The sequence below is a fragment of the Myotis brandtii genome, unplaced genomic scaffold (assembly GCF_000412655.1).
Source record: "Myotis brandtii unplaced genomic scaffold, ASM41265v1 scaffold82, whole genome shotgun sequence".
Classification (NCBI taxonomy): domain Eukaryota; kingdom Metazoa; phylum Chordata; class Mammalia; order Chiroptera; family Vespertilionidae; genus Myotis; species Myotis brandtii.
The window spans coordinates 2,039,499-2,059,496 of NW_005371324.1; the positions used below are offsets into that span (position 1 = coordinate 2,039,499).

Consider the following 19,998-nt stretch of genomic DNA (forward strand, 5'->3'; position numbering starts at 1 on the left):
ACTTATTTATAATATCATATCCTCAGCATTCCATGGTCATGCCAAACACTTCCAGACAACAAGGTTAAGATGACAAGAATATTGGTTTCATTATTTTTGTCAATGATAGCATCCCAGAAGTAGGAGTTGACACAGATATATTTGAAGTTATCTGGGGATTTAAACTGGCAAGTTAGAAACAAACAAACAAACAAATAAAAACAACAACATGAATTAAGGAGCTGAGTATCCAGTATGCTGGGGAGTGAATATTGGAACAGTGGATCAGAGTGATTAGGATTAACAGAAAGGATTATAGAACTGGGAGGGATGATAGGCTGTGATAATTAGAAAAAAAAATATGTGAAATAGAAGGCAGATGAGGAAGCAATGAAAGTTTGATGGAAGAATGACAGCAACTGAAAGTATTGGTGGATAAAAATACCAGAGAGTGCTATTACCAATTTTTCTATAGAAATCTTCTGGAATTGTCCAAAATAAACCTGAATTGGTGGTTTCCTGCTGTAGTGGAAATAAAGATCATTGGTTTTGAAATGACATAGCATCTGTGGGATAAGAATGTTGAATAATCGATATAATATCTCAGGATGTTAACAAGAATTTGGGTAAAGGGGAAAATGGTGAACAAGAGACAAAAATATTATTAGAAAAGTAAGGAGTGTGGAAGACTGAAAGATGACTGTTTCAACAATGGAAGTGGAAGTGTAAAATCATGATAGGGACTTTAAATAAGGAGACATTTTTAAATGTGGTAGTATGATTTTCTAGAGTAGAAAGAGGCAATGATGATCATCTCCTCATTTTGTCTTGACCCAACATGGTATGTATGGAAAAGGTAGTTTCTTATAACCACTATGTTTTAATGTGTTAACAAACATAAATTATTTGTTATACATTTAAAACTATGTTATATTTTATAATAGAAGAGGGGTGGATACACAGATAAAATATTTTTTTACCTTTAGAATGAGCTTAAAATCTAATTAGGGAGACAAATCTGCACTCTGACAATGTATGAACAAGAGACTGGCTTAAAAGTAGTTTAAAATATTGATCATATCCTAAGTATGAAATAATTATGTATTAGGATTCTAAATAATAAATATGCTATTATGGCCCTAACCGGTTTGGCTCAGTGGATAGAGCATCAGCCTGCGGACTGAAGGGTCCCAGGTTCAATTCCAGTCAAGGGCATGTACCTTGGTTGCGGGCACATCCCCAGTAGGGGGTGTGCAGGAGGCAGCTGATCGATGTTTCTCTCTCATCGATGTTTCTAACTCTCTATCCCTCTCCCTTCCTCTCTGTAAAAAAGTCAATAAAATATATTTTAAAAAATATGCTATTATGGTGTGGAGAACCCATTTTAAGTTTAGTTGAGTAATATAAGAGATTATTTATTTTCCTAGGCTAAAAGCTGGAAATAAAAGCTATAAATGTGTAACTCATATCTGTTACTATGTAAACAAAAATATTAGAGGCTTAAGTTGATGCAGAAGATGAAGTTAGTATTTTTATTGATAAAAAGTGAAATATCTCATGGGAGGACACCAAGAAAGCACATAGCAAGGGGATGAATGGATTCTCAACCTGGCTAATTTATTGTATCAAAGAGAAGCTGATAAGTTTATAATTTTTACTTGCTTGGACTTAGGAAGAGAAAAAGATAACTAAATGTAAACAGTAAGTCCTCAGGTTACATCAGAGATCCGTTCCAACAGCGTGATCTAACCCGATTTTCGCCGTAAGCGGGAACCCACCTACATAAGCACCTGTGTCACTCACATGGAGCACATACACAGCAGTAATGAAGTGAAACAGTAAAAAAATTAAAAGAAAGATAACAATTCCTGACCTTCACTTGTGGTAAATAAATAATAAAAAGCATAAAGCACATATGTATATACGTCAAAATGACGGAACTTTTTTTTTAAAATAAATAAATGTGCACATCCAAAGGCAAAGCGGGTGTTGCGCATTGCCACCGATGACTCCAAAGCAGTCTGTCGTCTCAGTGTTAAATTTGGTGCCACACTCAAGACCAGCAGGCTTCTTTTGGAGCGGGCCAAGGAGCTAAACATCGATGTAATCGGTGTCAGCTTTCACGTGGGCAGTGGCTGTACTGACTCTGAGACCTTTGTGCAGGCCATCTCTGATGCCCGCTGTGTCTTTGACATGGGGGCTGAGGTTGGTTTCAACATGTACCTGCTGGACATTGGCTGTGGCTTTCCTGGATCTGAGGATGCAAGGCTTAAATTTGAGGAGATCACCAGTGTAATCAACCCAGCCCTGGACAAGTATTTTCCATCAGACTCGGGAGTGACACTCATAGCTGATACTATGTTGCATCAGCTTTCACTCTTGCGGTTAATATCATTGCTAAAAAGCTGGTCTTAAAGGAACAAACGGGCTCTGACGTTGAGGAGGAGTCGAGCGAGAAGACCTTCATGTACTACGTGAACGACGGAGTGTACGGGTCATTTAACTGCATCCTCTACGATCATGCGCACGTGAAGTCCCTTCTGCAGAAGAGGCCCAAACCAGATGAGAAGTACTACTCATCCAGCATCTGGGGACCGACCTGTGATGGCCTCGATCGCATCGTGGAGCGCTGCGGTTTGCCCGAGATGCACGTGGGGGACTGGATGCTCTTGGAAAACATGGGTGCTTATACCGTGGCTGCTGCTTCTACTTTCAATGGGTTCCAGAGGCCGACGATCTACTATGTGATGTCAGGGCCGACTTGGTTAGTGACAGTGCGAGTGTGTGTGGCCTGATAAGAGAGACCTTGGGGCGCTCTCCCTTCCGGGAGCCCCGCACCTGTCCCTCCCCCCCTTCCCCTACAGCATGCAGCTCCCTGTTACTATGTAAACAAAAATATTAGCGGCTTAAGTTGATGCTGAAGATGAAGTTAGTATTTTTATTGATAAAAAGTGAAATATGTCATGGGAGGACACCAAGAAAGCACAAAGCAAGGGGATGAATGGATTCTCAACCTGACTAATTTATTGTATCAAAGAGAAGCTGATAAGTTTAAATGTAAACAGTAGGTCCTCAGGTTACATCAGAGATCTGTTCCTACAGCGCGATCTAACCAGATTTTCGCCGTAAGCCAGAACCCACCTACATAAGCACCTGTGTCACTCACATGGAGCACATACACAGCAGTAATGAAGTGAAACAGTAAAAAAATTAAAAGAAAGATAACAATTCCTGACCTTCACTTGTGGTAAATAAATAATAAAAAGCATAAAGCACATATGTACATACGTCAAAATGACGGAACTTTTTTTTAAAAAAATAAATAAATGGGAGATGGCGACATAAGCACAAAACGACATACCTGGAGTCCGACGTAACCTGAGGACTGTCTGTATACCAAATTTGTTTTATATTATTTATAATTTGTTTAATACACACATAACTATTTTCAAAAATTACTTGCCTTGGCCAGGTGGCTCAGTTGGTTGGAGCACATACCCAGGTAGCAGGTTCGACCCCAGGTCAGGTTGCATATGGGAGGTCATTAATTGATGTTTCTCTCTTTCTCTCTTCCTCTCGCTCTTAAAAATCAATAAAAACATATCCTCAAGTAAGAAATTTTTTTATTTTTATTTTATTATTATTATTTTTAATATACCTTTTTATTTATTTCAGAGAGGAAGGGAGAGGGAGAGAAAGATAGAAACATCAATGATAAGAGAGAATCATTGATAGGCTGCCTCCTTCACATCCCACACTGAGGATCAAACCCACAACCCAGCATGTGCCCTTACCCAGATTCGAACCATGACCTTCTGGTTCGTAGGTTGATGCTCAATCACTGAGCCACACCAGCCTGGCTGGGCCTTGGGTAAGGATTTAAAAAAAACAAAAACAAAAAAAACACCCTACTGTGTAGGTATTATTGGACTAGCAAATGTCAAAAATTGTAATTACTAGGACACTTGAAAGTGGAATCACATCAGGCTTGGATCCTCTCTTTCATTAATTACTTCATTTAACATTTAAATAGCCCAATTATTATTAAAGTCTAATGGTGGAAACCAATGTGCAAAATCACACAAACAAATGTAGAATAGTAATTGTGTAAAGCTAATCCTGAAATAGTGGTGTTTCAGCTGACAGTCTAAAGGATGAGAAGGAACTAAGTAATGAAAGAAGAGACATAAGGTGTAAGTCCCTGTCATATGAGGAATTATTGGTGACTTCACAGACCTGGAAGAAGGCCACTGTGACTCGGCACAAGGAGTTAGAGGGAACTTAGTGTAAAATAAGAATGAACATGACATACGGAGACTAACTACACAAGATCCTTTTTGACCATATTCAAGATATTTTACTTCATATTTAGAAAAATAAGAAACCATAAATATCACTTAGCAATGGCTTCAATAATTCTACATTATTAGCAAATACACCAATCTCAGCATCAAATAATGTTAAGATTATTTACCTGATAAAACTATGTGGGTTTTTTTTTTGGGCGGGGGGGTGAGCTAAGTTAAATCTGCTCTTCATGTCTCCTATTCTCATTTTGAACATAAATTAGGCCAGATAAGTTCTTTTTAGTGATGGTGGAGGCACTAGAAGGCAGGTGAAAATCAGCAGGATCTGGGCTTGGAACTGGATCGCTTACACTTCCAACTTCAACTATTGGCCAAAGCAAGTCATATGGCTGGATATAAAATCAAGGGGTAGGGAAATATACACTTCTACTGGGAAAATAGAAGCAGTAAAAAAATTATGCATATTTAACTTAATGTACCACAATATGGAAAAAGTGAAGTGTGTGTGTGTGTGTGTGTGTGTGTGTATGTGTGTGTAAGAGAAAGAGAGGACGGGGAGAATGGAGTTAGAGAGAGAAAATAAACATAAAAATGCCTTTTAAAATATTTTGAAAAAAAAAGATTTCCATTCAATATGGAGAAATGAGATTTATCTATCATCTATCTGGGCCTCTGTAGTATTCTTCATGAGAAACCATTGTTCTTTGGACTTGGATGGTGAGATAGTGAAAAAGAAAAGTGTATGAATTTGGAAAATATTTAACAGAGACAATCAACAAAAGTTAATGATATCTTGATTACAGGGATAGAGTGAGAGAAATTTAGTGAACAGTAAGGTTTCTGAAATGACAGCTTTGAACATATGATGATGCCATTCATTGGAAAGGAAGCAGCAGAAAAGGGACAAATTTAAAGGCCTGAATCATGATAAAAAGTTCTGCTTTGGAAATATAAAACTGAAAATGCTTATGACATTTCCAAAAAAGGAGAAAATAATCAGAGAGTTTGATTTTAAGATTAGAATCTTAGAGGAAGATATTTCCTGAAGATAAAAATGTTGAGTAGATGAAATTCCTGAAGGAGAACACTGAGAAACATTCATGAGTGAGGCCTTCATGAAAGGCCCAGGTGGAGGAAGGTCAGTCTGCAGAGGGTCAGAAGAAGGAGATAGGAAGATAAAAGGAAAGCCAGGGAACGGTGGTGTCATGGAGCCAAGTGAGGAGTGTGTTTCAAAAAGAAAACAAGTAAACAAGAGTCAAATGCCACTTTGAGGTTCATTAAAATAAAAACTAAAAGGTTTCCACTCAATCAATGTACTGATTGATGACATCATATATAAAGCCAAGCAACCATTAGGACTGGAACAACTGGAAGAACCAGAATGACCAGTTGCTGTGATGTGCACTGTGTCTGGCCAACTGGCCCAATGGGGATGGGGCCAGCTGGTCATCCTCCTTTGGCCCCTCCTCCCAGCTGGCCTGGCCCCGATCAGCCCCCCTACCCCAATTTCCCCCAGCTGGCTGGCCCCCATCAGCCCCGATTGGGCTGGGCCAGCCGGACAGAACCCACCTGTGCACTGGGCCTCTAGTGGTAAGATAAAGACATATGTGATTTGGTTTAAGACTGGAATATAGAATGGTAGGTTTTAGATAAAAGATATTCTAGCAAGGGTTCCTTGCTTTTACATTTTACTTAATTTTATTGAGAAAATCACCAATGCCATCATCATCTTTACCCTCCCCCTCCCAAAAGCCAAAACAACCAAATCTGTGGTTATAGGATGGTGTGTCTCATATCCCTAGTTTTTTATCCTTCTTTCCACTCTAATTCCTTCTAATGTACAAGTAAATAACCTCAAACTTTTACTAGAGCTCAAAATAATATGTGCACATAAAGAGTAGTGTTTTAAGAGAATGTGGTACTCCTCTAAAAGCAATTACAACAAATAGTAGCATGCCAACAGGAGCTGTTAAAAGTTATGTTGCTTACCTGTTGTTGGATGGCAGCATATTAGATGTCAGTGATGTGAGTGGCAAAAATAATACTCTAATAAAACACAACAAGCAAATGCAAAGTCTTAGGCTGAATGTTATACAGTTAAAATTATACATTTTAGGTTCTGAGTGTATTGAGTGTAGAGAATGCTACATTTCATTAAGGGATCAACTTTTTGTTTTAAATGTCTGTACTTTACATTATGCTTTGAACAGGCTGCCCCCAAATTAATGTTTGCAGTAAGAAATATGTTGAAAGCCAAATGAATGTGAAATTTTTGGTTTTGACGAGAGAGAAGCTACTCTGATCCATTTAATGCTAATTACATAAGTGCAGACTATGAGCACCAGAAATGTTCAGTCAAGTAATTTTTATGTTTTTGTATGATTTAAATTCACATTGAAATTAAGTGTTAGAACAGGGAAATGTGACACCAGCCTTTCTCCCAGGAGACCATTATCAAAGTCAACACTACTCAGAGAATACTAAGTACACTGGCAAATATGCTGACACACACAGATCTTTACAATTCAGTTAGAAACGGATATGCTTGAATGCTCCAAAAAAAGTCACGTGATATAACAAGGAGTAATTCGAAACAATTAGTAAAAATCCCTACAAAGCTGTATTTTTACATCCATGACAATAGCAATGTGTATTACAAAATATAAATTTTATTCTTTAAAATGATATCCAATATATAAAAGAGCTGTGTTTAAGTAATAAAGCTATTGTGTGTTTTTTACATTATAGCTACAGCAATGACTATATAACAGGTAACAAATAAGTGGTTGTTGAATAAATAAATTTCATAAAATTATTTCCTGACACATAGAAAGTAAAACCAGAGACTTTAGGGTTTTGTTCCATATTGATTCTGACCTGCCTGATGGTAGGTAGATAATTTTTCAGTCAGAAACACTGATCAGTAATATGCTTAGGGGCAAAATAACTCCTTTTCCACTTAATATTAAAAGGCTGCAGACAATGTTTTTAAGTTAATTCTCAATTGTTTAATTTCTTAAAATATTTCAACTATAAAAAATTTGCTTTAGGTCGTACTTAAAGAGTTTGAGCAATGTATTATATGATCTGTTGTGATTTCTTTATTTTTGTTGTTAGATTTTCACTTGTAGGTAACAGAGCACTTCATTACATAGTCCTAATGTAACAGATGGGTACAATTGTTAATTTTAATGCCAAATGCCTTCTTTAAGGTGATCATGGGATTCTCTAGTTCTGCAATCAATTCTGAAATCTGAATAAGGTGTATTTATATCATTGTTATATTTATGTCATCTTTGGATGTTTTCCCCCATTTTTTCAACCTATATGTTTTGCACTTGCATCATAATATTAAATGATAGCTTCGTAGTCTTTATTTTCACAACCAGGAAGTGTTAAAAAAATCTGTCATGTAAAACACTAATTCTGATTACACTAGGAGCACCTACAGTTATTGGTTATGTTAATTGAATGTGGTTTGGGGAAAAGTGTCATCTGCCTTACAGCATTCATTTGCATATTAATAACAAAACTTTGTTCAGTAGAAACGTTTTCTGATTAAAGTGCTAATGTAAGAGCTCCCTTAGAGATTATATGATCTCAAATTATGAACTGGAATAGTCATAGTTTCTAAAGAAAAAAAGTCTTCTCAAACTATTTTCATAAAGGAGCAAGGAAGCAGATTGAAACTACCGGTACTATGTCTATACACACCAAAGGGTAAAGAAAGCAATGCTCTAAAGCATGTTACTGAGAATTACTGGTTCTTTTGCCAAAGAAAAACTTCCCCTAATGATATTTATAGAACTTTATGGTGGCGGGATGAGGTTTCCAGGGTTCTTGCGAGGAGGACTCCTGTGTGAGCTTACCCCTGAGGTTGGCAGGAGGTTGGGGATTCTGGCGCACACACCCACTGTGGCCAGCGGTGACTGAGACTTTGAAATAGTAATATCAGTACTCAGAAATATTTAAGCTGCTTCATCTGTCCAGAAGCCTATGGACAGACTCTTTTCTAAATTTTATTTCAGAGAGCTAAATTTCTAACTTTCCTGGGTCAACCTTGCTTAATTTAGATTTTTAAATACATCTGTAAAATTATGTTGACTGTGTTACCTTTTGCGAAAGTTTTGGAAAGCTATGTTTTCTAAAAAGATGTCCTTTTTAAAGAACTCCCATTACGTAATCCAGCTGCTTCAGACTCTGCTTTGCAATTATGCAGCTCTTCGGTTGAATACACACTCATCATATCTCATGAAGATCATAATTTTGTATTACTCCGTTGTGGTTTTACAATTTGTATTATGTAACATTCTTTAGGACTTGACATTTTGGGAGAGAGCATAAAGTTTGGATTCAATTTATAATAGTTTATAATTGCAAATATGTGGGCATCGGCATATAGTAAACTGGTACCTGGTGGGGGGGGGGTTTGTATCACTTTACTTGTGGCTTAGATTTTTCTTTTCAAATTACTCCCCTTTCCAAACAGGCATAAGATATAAAAAAGGCAAGTTGTTACTTTCTTCAATTTATAATTAGGTTTTAAAAAAGAAGATAATACTACTGACCAACAATGGCTTATGGCAATGTATTTGCATTTAATCTTTTCTTCTCTCTTACTATTCTCACTTGGCATTGGCAGAAGTTTGTCAGTTAAGTCAAGAAGAAGAAATTGAGACCCTTAACTTGACCTCATTAAAGCACTGAGCTATAAAGGATAGAAATAGATAACACATGAAGCTTTGGGTCATATTATATTATTTACACTTAGAAATTTACATACAACTTCCTATTGGACATATCTATCAAAATGCTTCAGAGATAATTATATGCATAAGTTTATTTTCTTCTTCCCTTCCTTGACCTGCCTTCCCTGTCTTGTTGAATAGTCCCATCAGATACCTACTTACTTATACCTAAGTTAGAAAGTTGAGATTTATCCTGTTTCTTCTTTTTCATTTAGTCTTTAATATCACTGGGGATACAGCTCTCCATTTTGCTCTAACATTTCTTACATCCTCCTTCCTGCCCATCCTCACTATAATTCTTTATTTCATATCTTTATCTCCTCTCTTCTGGATTTTACTAGAATCTCCATGACAGGTTCCATTTATGATGTATAAATGTGACCATGCCATTTTTCTGCTAAGAATGCTTCAGTGGCTTCTTTAACTTTTAAGGTGATGTCTTCAAAAGACTTTGGCATGTAAGAATCTTTCGTATCCTAACAATTATTACCTACCAAGTTCTATCTCTTGCCATCTCTTTTTCAGCTTCCTTCCTGCTGTCCTTAATCATGGCATTCTCTGTTTTTTTCTGAGTCTACGTACATGTTTTTCCTTCAGCAGAAGCATGCCTTTCTTTTTAGCTTAACTAATTCATATCCCTCCTCCAAACTATTAGAAAGATATTTTTGCTCTCTTTGCTTTTCCTCTGGTTTTCATGCACTTTCTATGAATTGCTAGACCATCCCATTTGATTTTATTGAGTGCTGATTAGGTTGCATCATGATGGTCTTCCACTCAACTTAAACGCCCTGAACCCAGAGATTGTGTCTTTTGTTTCCTCTCATTTCTCACAGTCCACAATTCATATAAATTTGTTGAATGAATAATTGAATGAAATAAGTCAGATTAATTTACCACTTATTTAATTTGTCTTGGTTTTGCTGTTAGGAGGTTTTCATAACATTGCAAACAAGCAAACCTACATGCAGCACAATCAATGTGTCTGCCTAGGTGACGAAGAACTCCTACTTGAAACCATTCTATTCATGTGGAAAAGTCACTGCTACATTATATTCCTTAACTCCACTGGTATAGTGCCCTAAGCTTAAAACCTTGGAACTATCTTTGACCCTTATTCTCTTTAATTGTTCACACCCAATATTCAGTAACTCCTTTTGATTCTATCCCCTAAATGTCTTTTGGAGCCTTTACCTTGATCTTCTCTTAATTCCTACAGCCACTGTATTAGCTTCTGCTCCTGTCATTTCTCATGGAAATTTATCTCCTTAATAGCTTCCCCTTCTCTGGTCTCAACCACGTGTAGACTGAAAAATAGACTCATCTCTGTAATATCACTATAGTCATAATTATAAGATAGAAATTAAGGTATGACAGAGAAAATGCCATATTGATACCCAAACTACTTTATTTTTCTCTTGAACACACAGCTCGATTTGATTTCTCAGATTCCACTAGTGACCGACAACATTTCAACTGTAATGCATGTTGGACCATAACATGAGTAAGCAATGTAACTTTTATTTTGTTAATGTGATAAGATTCTGGAGCTTATGTGTTAAAGGATCTAGATTTACTATTTAATGTGATTAATCCATTTGATAACCATGACATTGTGGTTAAGAACAAGAGTTCTTAAATTACAAATGAGTCCTGGATCTAACTTTGCTACATATGGGTATTTAGGAAAATCATTTTCTCATACTACATCTGTGTTGTCTGTTCTAGAAAATGGTAACAGTCTCATTGGGATTTGAATTTAGTAAGTACTGGCTAGTATTATCTGTAAAACAAAAAATGATAGTTCTTACCATTGTACGTGTGTGTTTTTTGAAGATTAAATGAGATATGAAAATTACTTAATACAGTACTTGAAACATTTTATGTGCTTAAGTAAATTAATAGATGTGGCTATTATAATTATTATTATCACTAATGTGAATTGTACCATTCAAAGTCCTGACAAGGTGTTGAATGATATTGACCCCAATCTTATTACAACTTCAAGCAATTCTAAAACTTAAATCATAGTAATCTCTCAGCTATCCAACAAGATGCTGCTTATACAAATGTTATCTATTTTTAGTTTGGAAGAATAAGGAATGCAAAGACAGCATCGAACATTTGAAACTTCAAATATCACTCCCTTCCACCCCAAGAATTGGTGAGTAATTAATAAAATGCAAATTGCTTTTTGGCTATGGGCCCAGAGGTAGGAGGGGAAGTTAATCCAAATAATGAACAAATTGACATTGTTACTTCAATGAGTGAAGTTTGCTCTTCATGCTGTATGCCTTCATTATAGTTGGCAGTGGCTTTAAAATCCCAGTCATGTTTGTTTTTGTTTTTTTTTGCAATAGGTACTAGGTCTTATCTCAAAAAGCTAAGATTTAAGATATCACTAATATGGAGAAAATGGGAAAAAAATGATGTTACACGATTGAGTATATATAAGAAGGTATTTCAATCTACTTCAGACTCTAATATTTCTAATTTTATGAGTCAAGAAACTTAAACAATGTCACAAATACATGATTTTCACTTACAGGTACAATTGAATTATGAATAACAGCTGTGATTTTAGATGCTGAGAATGAAAATGAAATAGTATAATATTAATCTCTCCTTAGAGTATATTTAGTCTAGTTAAAATGTGCTGGTATTGACTTAAGCAAGTAATAATTACCTGGATTTTAAGACTAGACGCAAAGCTCAGTTGTTAACTCAAGCAGGTCATTAACACACTGGTAAAATGCTCACAGGATGTATTATGTGTGTCTTTTTATTTGTGCATGTTATATATTGTATTTATTATTGAAGATGCTAAAACTATTTGGGTTAAATAATACATTTGGTATAACTTGATAGTTTATTATTATTACCTTGTAAATTGACCATTTTCTATGTGTTATTTTATTTTCTTCTTTCCTATCCACCTTATTTCTTCTGATAGTAACAGGTAAATACAGAGTGGTCTTTACTGCTTCGTTTTTAGAAGCAATAAAACCCACTAGGCAAAAATGTAATATTAGGTCTCCCAAAAGTTTAGGAATTTATGTCTGCACTTGGTAAATACCATTGACTGAGTTACTAATCAAGTATTTAGCATTTTGACCAGCAGATCAATATATTAAAGATTTTTAAAAATTAGAGAGCTGAGCCTTTGGCAGGATAGCTCAGTTGATTAGAGCATCCTCCCAATATACCAAGGTTGCTGGTATGATCTTCGTTCAGGGCACATACAAGAAGCAACCAATGAATGCTTACATAAGTGGAACAATATCTTTGACTTCTCTCATTTCCTTCTCCAGGCACTTATGATTATTTTTCTGTGTCTATCAAATAAACCCTTTTCTCATTAGAAGTATGTGATTTCCACTTAACCCTGCACACCTGTACCCCTCAGTACAATCTGCTCAATCACATTCAAGCTTTCCCATCTTTCTAAGGGATTTTTTTTTCTCTAGAGGTCGCAAACATAAGACTTTTCAGGAACCAGGTATCTAATGTGAATATGTGGTGACATTAAGAGGAAGTGGTGGGGCCTGTGGCAAGGATATAGAGCATACCCTCCCTAAACACATTCAAATGTAAAATGTATAAAACTTTGTATTTGCCAGACTAAACAGAGATTCTACCGCTAGCTGCCAGTTTGCTAATCTTGGCCATGGGATAAAGTCCCAAATCCTTGCCATGCCCTATGCATCTGGTTCTTGCCTCTGACTCAGACCATATTGCCATCATTTTGTGATATGCACCCAGTATTCCTCTCTCTATCCTTTCTATCAGACCTTGTGCCTTTTCACAGACTTATCTCTTTGTCTGCCCTCCCTTCCCAGGGATCCCTTTCATACCTCTCTAAGACCACTTGGAAAACCGTTTCTTAATCTTCAAGTCATATCTTCTTTGAGAAATATTCACTGAAGTCAAATAAGTGGCCTGTAACATAATGGCTGCATAACTATTACAGAATCAATCTCATTTATAAAACTGTAATTATTTATGTACCTTTTGACATCCCCAATACAACTGGCTGATTTTAAGGATATCTTACAATAACCATAGATTATTTTACTTATTATTTCTTATATAGACATGGACGCTGGTCTCCTGTGTCAATTAACAATTGATTTCTGCCATGAGGTTTTGTTCCGCTCACATAATGAAATTAGAAATGTGAACCACAATGCTATCCAATACCTACCTTTTCAATGAGCCTTTGTTAGCTTATATGGATTACATCAAGGTTATAAGAGACTGCTCCACTTCCAGCATCATAACCATAATTGGGGCAAATGGAACCAGAACGGCCAAAGGTAGAAGGTATGTGCTGCCTACCGTACTTCTCTTTAGAGTTGTTTCTTATAAATAATCAAATAATTACTCCCAATTATATTACTGGGACAAAATTATGTTATATAAGCACTTTTAACTACTAGGGTAAAGCTAGGAAATAATAGATTTTTAGTTGGATCTATCTTTACCCTGAATAAAATTGGGCTTCGCTAGTGAGGAAGAGAAGAATGACTTGTGGCTTCCTTATATGTCTCCTGGTCATCATTACTTAACACTTCTTTGTGGCCTTCACATGGTTTTTTGAACAAATATATTTTAATAAATGTCTGCCAATTGATGGATTGATATGAAGAGGAAAATAATGGAAGCACTACAAGACATCACCAGGACAAATTTAAAAAATGCAGAAGGACAGTCTCACTTTTAGAGTTCATTTAGTGTATATGAAAGGTGTAAGTCCCAATCCCTGGACTGGTATGTGGTAGAAATAGTTGTGGATGATAAAAAGGCGTGTGTTTAATCATTAATTTTGTAAGTCATATAGGTTTCAAGTGGACAATTTTATAATACTTGATCTATATATTGCATTGTCGTCCCAGCACCCAAAGTCAAGTCTCCTTCTGTCACCATACATTCAGTCTCCTCTACCCTTCACTACCTCACCACCCCCTTTTCCTCTGGTATCACTCTACTGTTGTCTGTGTCTATGAGTTTTTGTTTTAAATGCAGGCCTTTTGACACCAAATAGTGTGTGCTTTACAGAAAAAAACAAACAAACAGATGCTAACAGTGTCAGGACAAATTGAGCTCATGAATTCCTCCAATCCACCAATTCATTTTTTTAAAATATGTTTTTCTCGATTTTAGAGAGAGAGGGAGGGAGAGAGAGAGAGAGAGAGAGAGAGAGAGATTTATCAGCCACATCCTGCATGCCCCCTACCAGGGATTGAGTTTATATCCCAGGCATTTGCCCTGACCAGGAATCCAACCAGTGAACTCTTGGTTCATGGGTCAATACTCAACCATTGGGCTACATTCACAGGCACCAATTCATTTTTGCTGAACAAAAGGAGAATGTGTCTTCCTGGTAGATGTGTACAGTGCTGACTCAGAACTTGTGTTGGAACTTCTTAGCCTCCAGCTCTTGCAGGTCATGAATGGCAAAGGCTGGAGATTTGCAGTATTAGTGTGGGAGAAGGCATCTTGTTTCTCAATGATGATATCTTTGCTCCCAGTAATGGTATGTCAATGAACATGCAGGGACCACCCACAGGATTCAGCTCCAGTGATGAGATGCTGAAAACCCTCTCTCTGGGTAAAGTGAGTCCAACTGAGAGCTCTCCAGAGAGAAGTTTCAAAATCGTATAACTCTTTGTCTCCAACTGGAGGTCACATAGAAAGGATAGGTAGGGTGACCTCCTAGGGGGCCATGACCACTTTTCTCTATTTCTTTTAGCTCATATAGAACCCTCAGATGTCAATCTTAGATACCTACATGGTCAAAAATTGTCTTTGTTTAAGAGCTTTGTGGCAGGTTCTCAGGCAAATTTCATTGTATTTTTATGAAGAAAAATAAAACATTTTGCTAAGCAATATTTACACTTGCTTCTCTTTCTCATTCTACATGAATTTATTTTTCCCCCTTTTGTCACTTTAGAGTATAAAAGCATGTTCCACACACTGAAAAAATGATAAATATCATCTCTTCTTTTCACTCTTCATTTCTATGCTACCTTTGTATACTGGCACGATGTGCATTAAAGGCTCTGACACATCTTTCCTATTTTTGAGAGATACACAAGAAAATGACAGGGCACCTTCAGGGACCATTATGTGTCTGGGGGAAGAATATCCAGATATTGTCTAGAACCTCTGACAGTGCATTCTCCATAAGTATGGGATGTTTTAAGAACTATCTCTCTTGATTAGGAGGTATTTTAATTTAAATGGTCTCACATATGCTCTGACATACACAGGTGACACTTATATTCTATCATGAGAGTGACTATTGGGCTACTACAATAAATATGGTTTTATTTTGTTGAACAGTTCTCAAGATTGCCAATATTGATCTTCTTTGATAGTATAGAAGTGCACAATATTAGATATTTGGAAGAGGGAGGGCAATTAAATACATACAATACATTTTGACTCTATTATATTCCCTTCTAAAAAAAGACAAAAAGTAAATCTGAGAAGATAGAGAAAGTACAGATGAAATCATGAGGAAAAATATACTGTGAGGCATTTCCAATGCTGAATTAAGTTTGAAAGAATGTTTTTAAAAATAACTTAGTTTATTTCATTCATGAATTAAATATAAGAAATGTTTACTATTTTACTTCTCAGATGTTATGACGTTTAAATTAAACTATTTGGAAAGTTTATCAAAGATGCTTCTTTAAACTCTACAAAAAAAGCACAGTTTCTGATTTATAAAGTTTCCAATATTTTCTCATCAACTGATCTAATATCAAGAAAAAATAACTGATTTTATTGCTGAACAAAAGGAGAATTTGTAATGGCAAAAATACGAATTGAAAAGACAACATACTTTTGAGAGTATCTGTGTTGCACAATACAGTGGTATAAAATATCATAAGTAGGTTAAGGCCATTCCATTTCAGAGAGGCATATAACTTTTATTATGAAAGCATATAACTATTCAATTGTATTGCTTTTATAAGTATAATTCCATTGTAGAATTGATTAGAAATTATCATTAAGTGAAAATTTGGGAGACATGCATTTATCTCTATGCTCCCGGAGCACATTTGCCATAGGTGAATTCACTGAACATTTTCTGTTCTATTATTTTTATATTATTTTTACACTTCCTTCTTGAAAGTATCATTGAGTTTCATGAGTTAGATTGTTTAGTGGAAGTTCACTGGATACATTCCAAAATCTAATTACTTAGCTTAATTGAACAACTCTTAGATTTGTGCTGGGTGGTATTTTCTTATTCCATAGATAATAACTCAGTTTTCTCTTCCAAGTAACCTCTTCCCCCAAACCAAGCAAAAACCTACAAGTACTTAAACTGTGACTACCTCCTGCTTATCATTATAAAAAAAAAGCAGAGAAAAAGCACAGATGTTCTCTTTCCTGCAGTGTTGATAAAAGAACACCTCAATCTTAGAAAGGAAGAGAAAATGTTTGCTGGAATTTGGGACTAACAAATTGTCAAGCTTCTATACATAAAGTGAAAGTAAGTTTCTATTTTACTTCAAAACATGTGAGGACCTATTGTGAGGTTTGTTAAGAGTGATAGTTTAAAAATATTTTCTATAAACAAATATGGAATATTGTTATTTGACATTTAATATAGCATATATATATATATATACATACTAGTGGCCTGGTGCATGAAATTCGTGCACAGAGGGGGGGGTTCCCTCAGCCCAACCTGCACCCTCTCCAATCGGGGACCCTGTGGGGGATATCCGACTGCCAGTTTAGGCCCGATCCCTGTGGGTCTAAACCAGCAGTCAGACATCCCTCTCGCAATCTGGGACCGCTGGTTCCTAACCGCTCACCTGCCTGCCTGCCTGATCACTCCAAACTGCCCTCTCCTGCTGGCCTGCTCTTGCCCCCAACTTCCCTCCCCTGCTGGCCTGATCTTGCCCCAAACAGCCCTCCCCTGCTGGCTTGATCTTGCCCCCAACTGCTCTCCCCTGCTGGTTTGATCACCCCTAACTGCCTCTGCCTGCCTGATCACCCCTAACTGTTCTCCCCTGCAGGCTTGATCTCACCCCCAACTGCCCTTCCCTGCCAGCCAATTTGGTTCTGATTGGTCGGTTTCAATGCCAATCAGCGTCAAAAGCTCTGCCTCCTAGGCAGATATTGGCTCCTCACAGTTCACCCAGATTTAGTAATGATTGGTCGGTTTCTATGCCAGTCAGCGTCAAAAGCTCTGCCTCCTAGGCAGATATTGGCTCCTCACAGTTCACCCAGATTTAGTAATGATTGGTCGGTTTCTATGCCAGTCAGCGTCAAAAGCTCTGCCTCCTAGGCAGATATTGGCTCCTCACAGTTCACCCAGATTTAGTAATGATTGGTCGGTTTCTATGCCAGTCAGCGTCAAAAGCTCTGCCTCCTAGGCAGCCATTGGCTCCTCACAGTTGACCCAGATTTAGTTCTGATTGGTCAGTTTCTATGCCAGTCAGCGTCTCTGGGCCTGATCAGAAAGGTGGAGCTGATGAGCAGCCCCAGTGGAGGCCTGGAGAGAAAGAGAGGCAAGTTCTGATCAATGGCTGCCACAGAGGCTAAGGATCAGACCCTGCCTCTCTCTCTGCAGGCCTCTCTCTGGGCCTGATTCATAGCCCTCTAGGGTCTAGTGATGCATTTTGAAAAACCCTAACTTAACTCTGGTGCCATGTCACATATAGAAATTTTTTGATATTTGCAACCATAGTAAAACAAAGACTTATATTTTTGATATTTATTTTATATATTTAAATGCCATTTAACAAAGAAAAATCAACCAAAAAAATGAGTTCACGTGTCACCTCTGACACGCGTGTCATAGGTTCGCCATCACTGAACTAGGAAGTCATGGTTCAATTCCAGGTCAGGGCACATGCCCGGGTTGCAGGCTTGATCCCCAGTGATGGGCATGCAGGAAGCAGCCAACCAATAATTCTCTCTCATCATTGATGTTTCTCTCTTTCTCTCTCCCTCTCCCTTCCTCTCTGAAATCAATAAAAATGTATTTAAAGTCAACAACAACAAAAAACCTTGAGCCTAATATAAGGAGACAGATGGAAGACTGAAATTGTAAACAAAAAGGAAAAAATGAAGAACCATTAAGAAGGCATGCTGACAGCTTCAAACACAATGGAAAAGCATAAAATAAGCAAGACACCAAAGTTTAAGCAGAAGCTAAAGAAATTTAAAAGTATCTTTGAGATATTTAGATGTTATGATTTTTATTATTTATGAAACCAGAGCAGAGAAGAAAGTTAAGGCAATCATATCAGGGTAGCCAGAAACTCTGCATTAAATATTCACTCATTCATGCACTTATTCATTCAGTACCTACTTAAGTGTTGCATGTTAGGGACACTGTGGTAAATAAGAAATGGCCTTAAAAAAAAAAGAAAGAAAAGAAATGGCTTTAAGGAGGTTTTACAGGGTGAGTGGGGACAGAAACATTATATAAGTATCCTAAAAAAAAGATAAAATTAGAACCTATGATAAGTACTATATAAGAAAAACAAAGGGTTCTGCAAGAGTATTACAGATGAGATTTCTCTTAGGAAATGACACTTAAGCAGACACTTGAAAGTTAAGGAGGAATCAGCCAGGTAAGCAGATATTAACACCCTGTGAGGATAAAAACAACTTGGCACATTCAGGGAACTGAATGAGGATCAAATGGGTGTAGTTAAACAAGGGGGAAAGTGAAGCAAGACGAGGCTAGAGAAAGGCTACTTATAAGAGGCCTTTTTCAAAATTGAGATTGAAAGAGGCCCCTTTTATTGCAACTTTGTTGGCCACTCCTTTGTACTGCCTTTGCTGTTCTCTAGCCATCTTCTAAATGCTGGAGTCCCTCAGAGGGTCTTAGAAGCCCTCTTTTCACTGAATTCTCTAATTCTTTAATCATCATATGTATGTCTGACTTCCGAACTTACCTCTCTTGCTTTAAGCTATTCATTTAACTGAACAAATATTAACTGAGCATCTTTTATGTACAAGGCACTAGTCTATGCTCTGGGATTTAGCAATGAACAAACTCAAGTTCTTATCCTCATGGAGATGATATTGTGGGAAACCTTTCTGAGTATATGTGGTATTCCATTTGGGGCTTAAAACTTCATATTTTACATTAAAAGGAAACACTAGGACTTCTGGTCGGATGGTGCAGTGGATGAATGCTTTTGTCTTACTACTTTTAAGATACTCTCTTTGTCTTTGATTTTTGGTATTTTAATTATGATGTGTCTGGGTATAGGCCTGTTTGGGTTCACCTTACTTGGGACTCTCTGTGCTTCCTGAACTTGTGTGACTTTTTTCTTCACCAGGTTAGGGAAGTTTTCTGCCATTATTTCTTCAAACATGTTCCCTATCCCTTACTCACTTTTTAGACCTTCTGGTTCTCCTATAATGCGAATATTATTATATTTCATGTTGTCCCACACCCACAGCTCCCTTAAGCTGTCCTCCTGTTTTTTAATTGTTTTTTCTTTTTGGTTCTCTGATTGAGTGATTTTTTTCTACTTTGTTTTCTAATTCACTGATCTGATCCTCAGCTTCCCATCATCTGCTGTGTTCCTTCCAATGTGTTCTTCATTAGTGCTTCATTCTTAATTTCTGACTGATCTTTTTTTTCACAGTTACTATATCTTTTCTCATGCTGTTGAGCATCTTTGCCATCATTATTCTGAACTCAATATCTGTTAAATGTCTTATCTTTAGTTCATTTAGCTCTTCTTCTGGAGAATTCTCTTGTTTTGTCATTTGGAGCTTGATTTTTTTGTCTCCCCACGTTGGCTACCTGTTTGGGATTGTGTCTATGTATTAGGTCAATGTTTCTGACTAGCCCTGTTTGGATCTTCCAGCAATCCACAGCTTGTGGGTCCTTCCGCTGGGACTGGGTGCCTTAAAAAAGGACCAAGATGTGCACCAAGGTCTGCTTTTCCTAGCCTGGTCCAGAATGAGATAAGGCA

The 19,998-nt window shown here is 37.0% G+C and overlaps 1 pseudogene; it reads left to right on the forward strand.

Annotated features, from left to right (window-relative positions):
- Nucleotides 1-1,935: 1,935 nt before the first annotated feature.
- LOC102242231 lies at nucleotides 1,936-2,843 on the forward strand (annotated as a pseudogene).
- The last annotated feature ends 17,155 nt before the right edge of the window (nucleotides 2,844-19,998 follow it).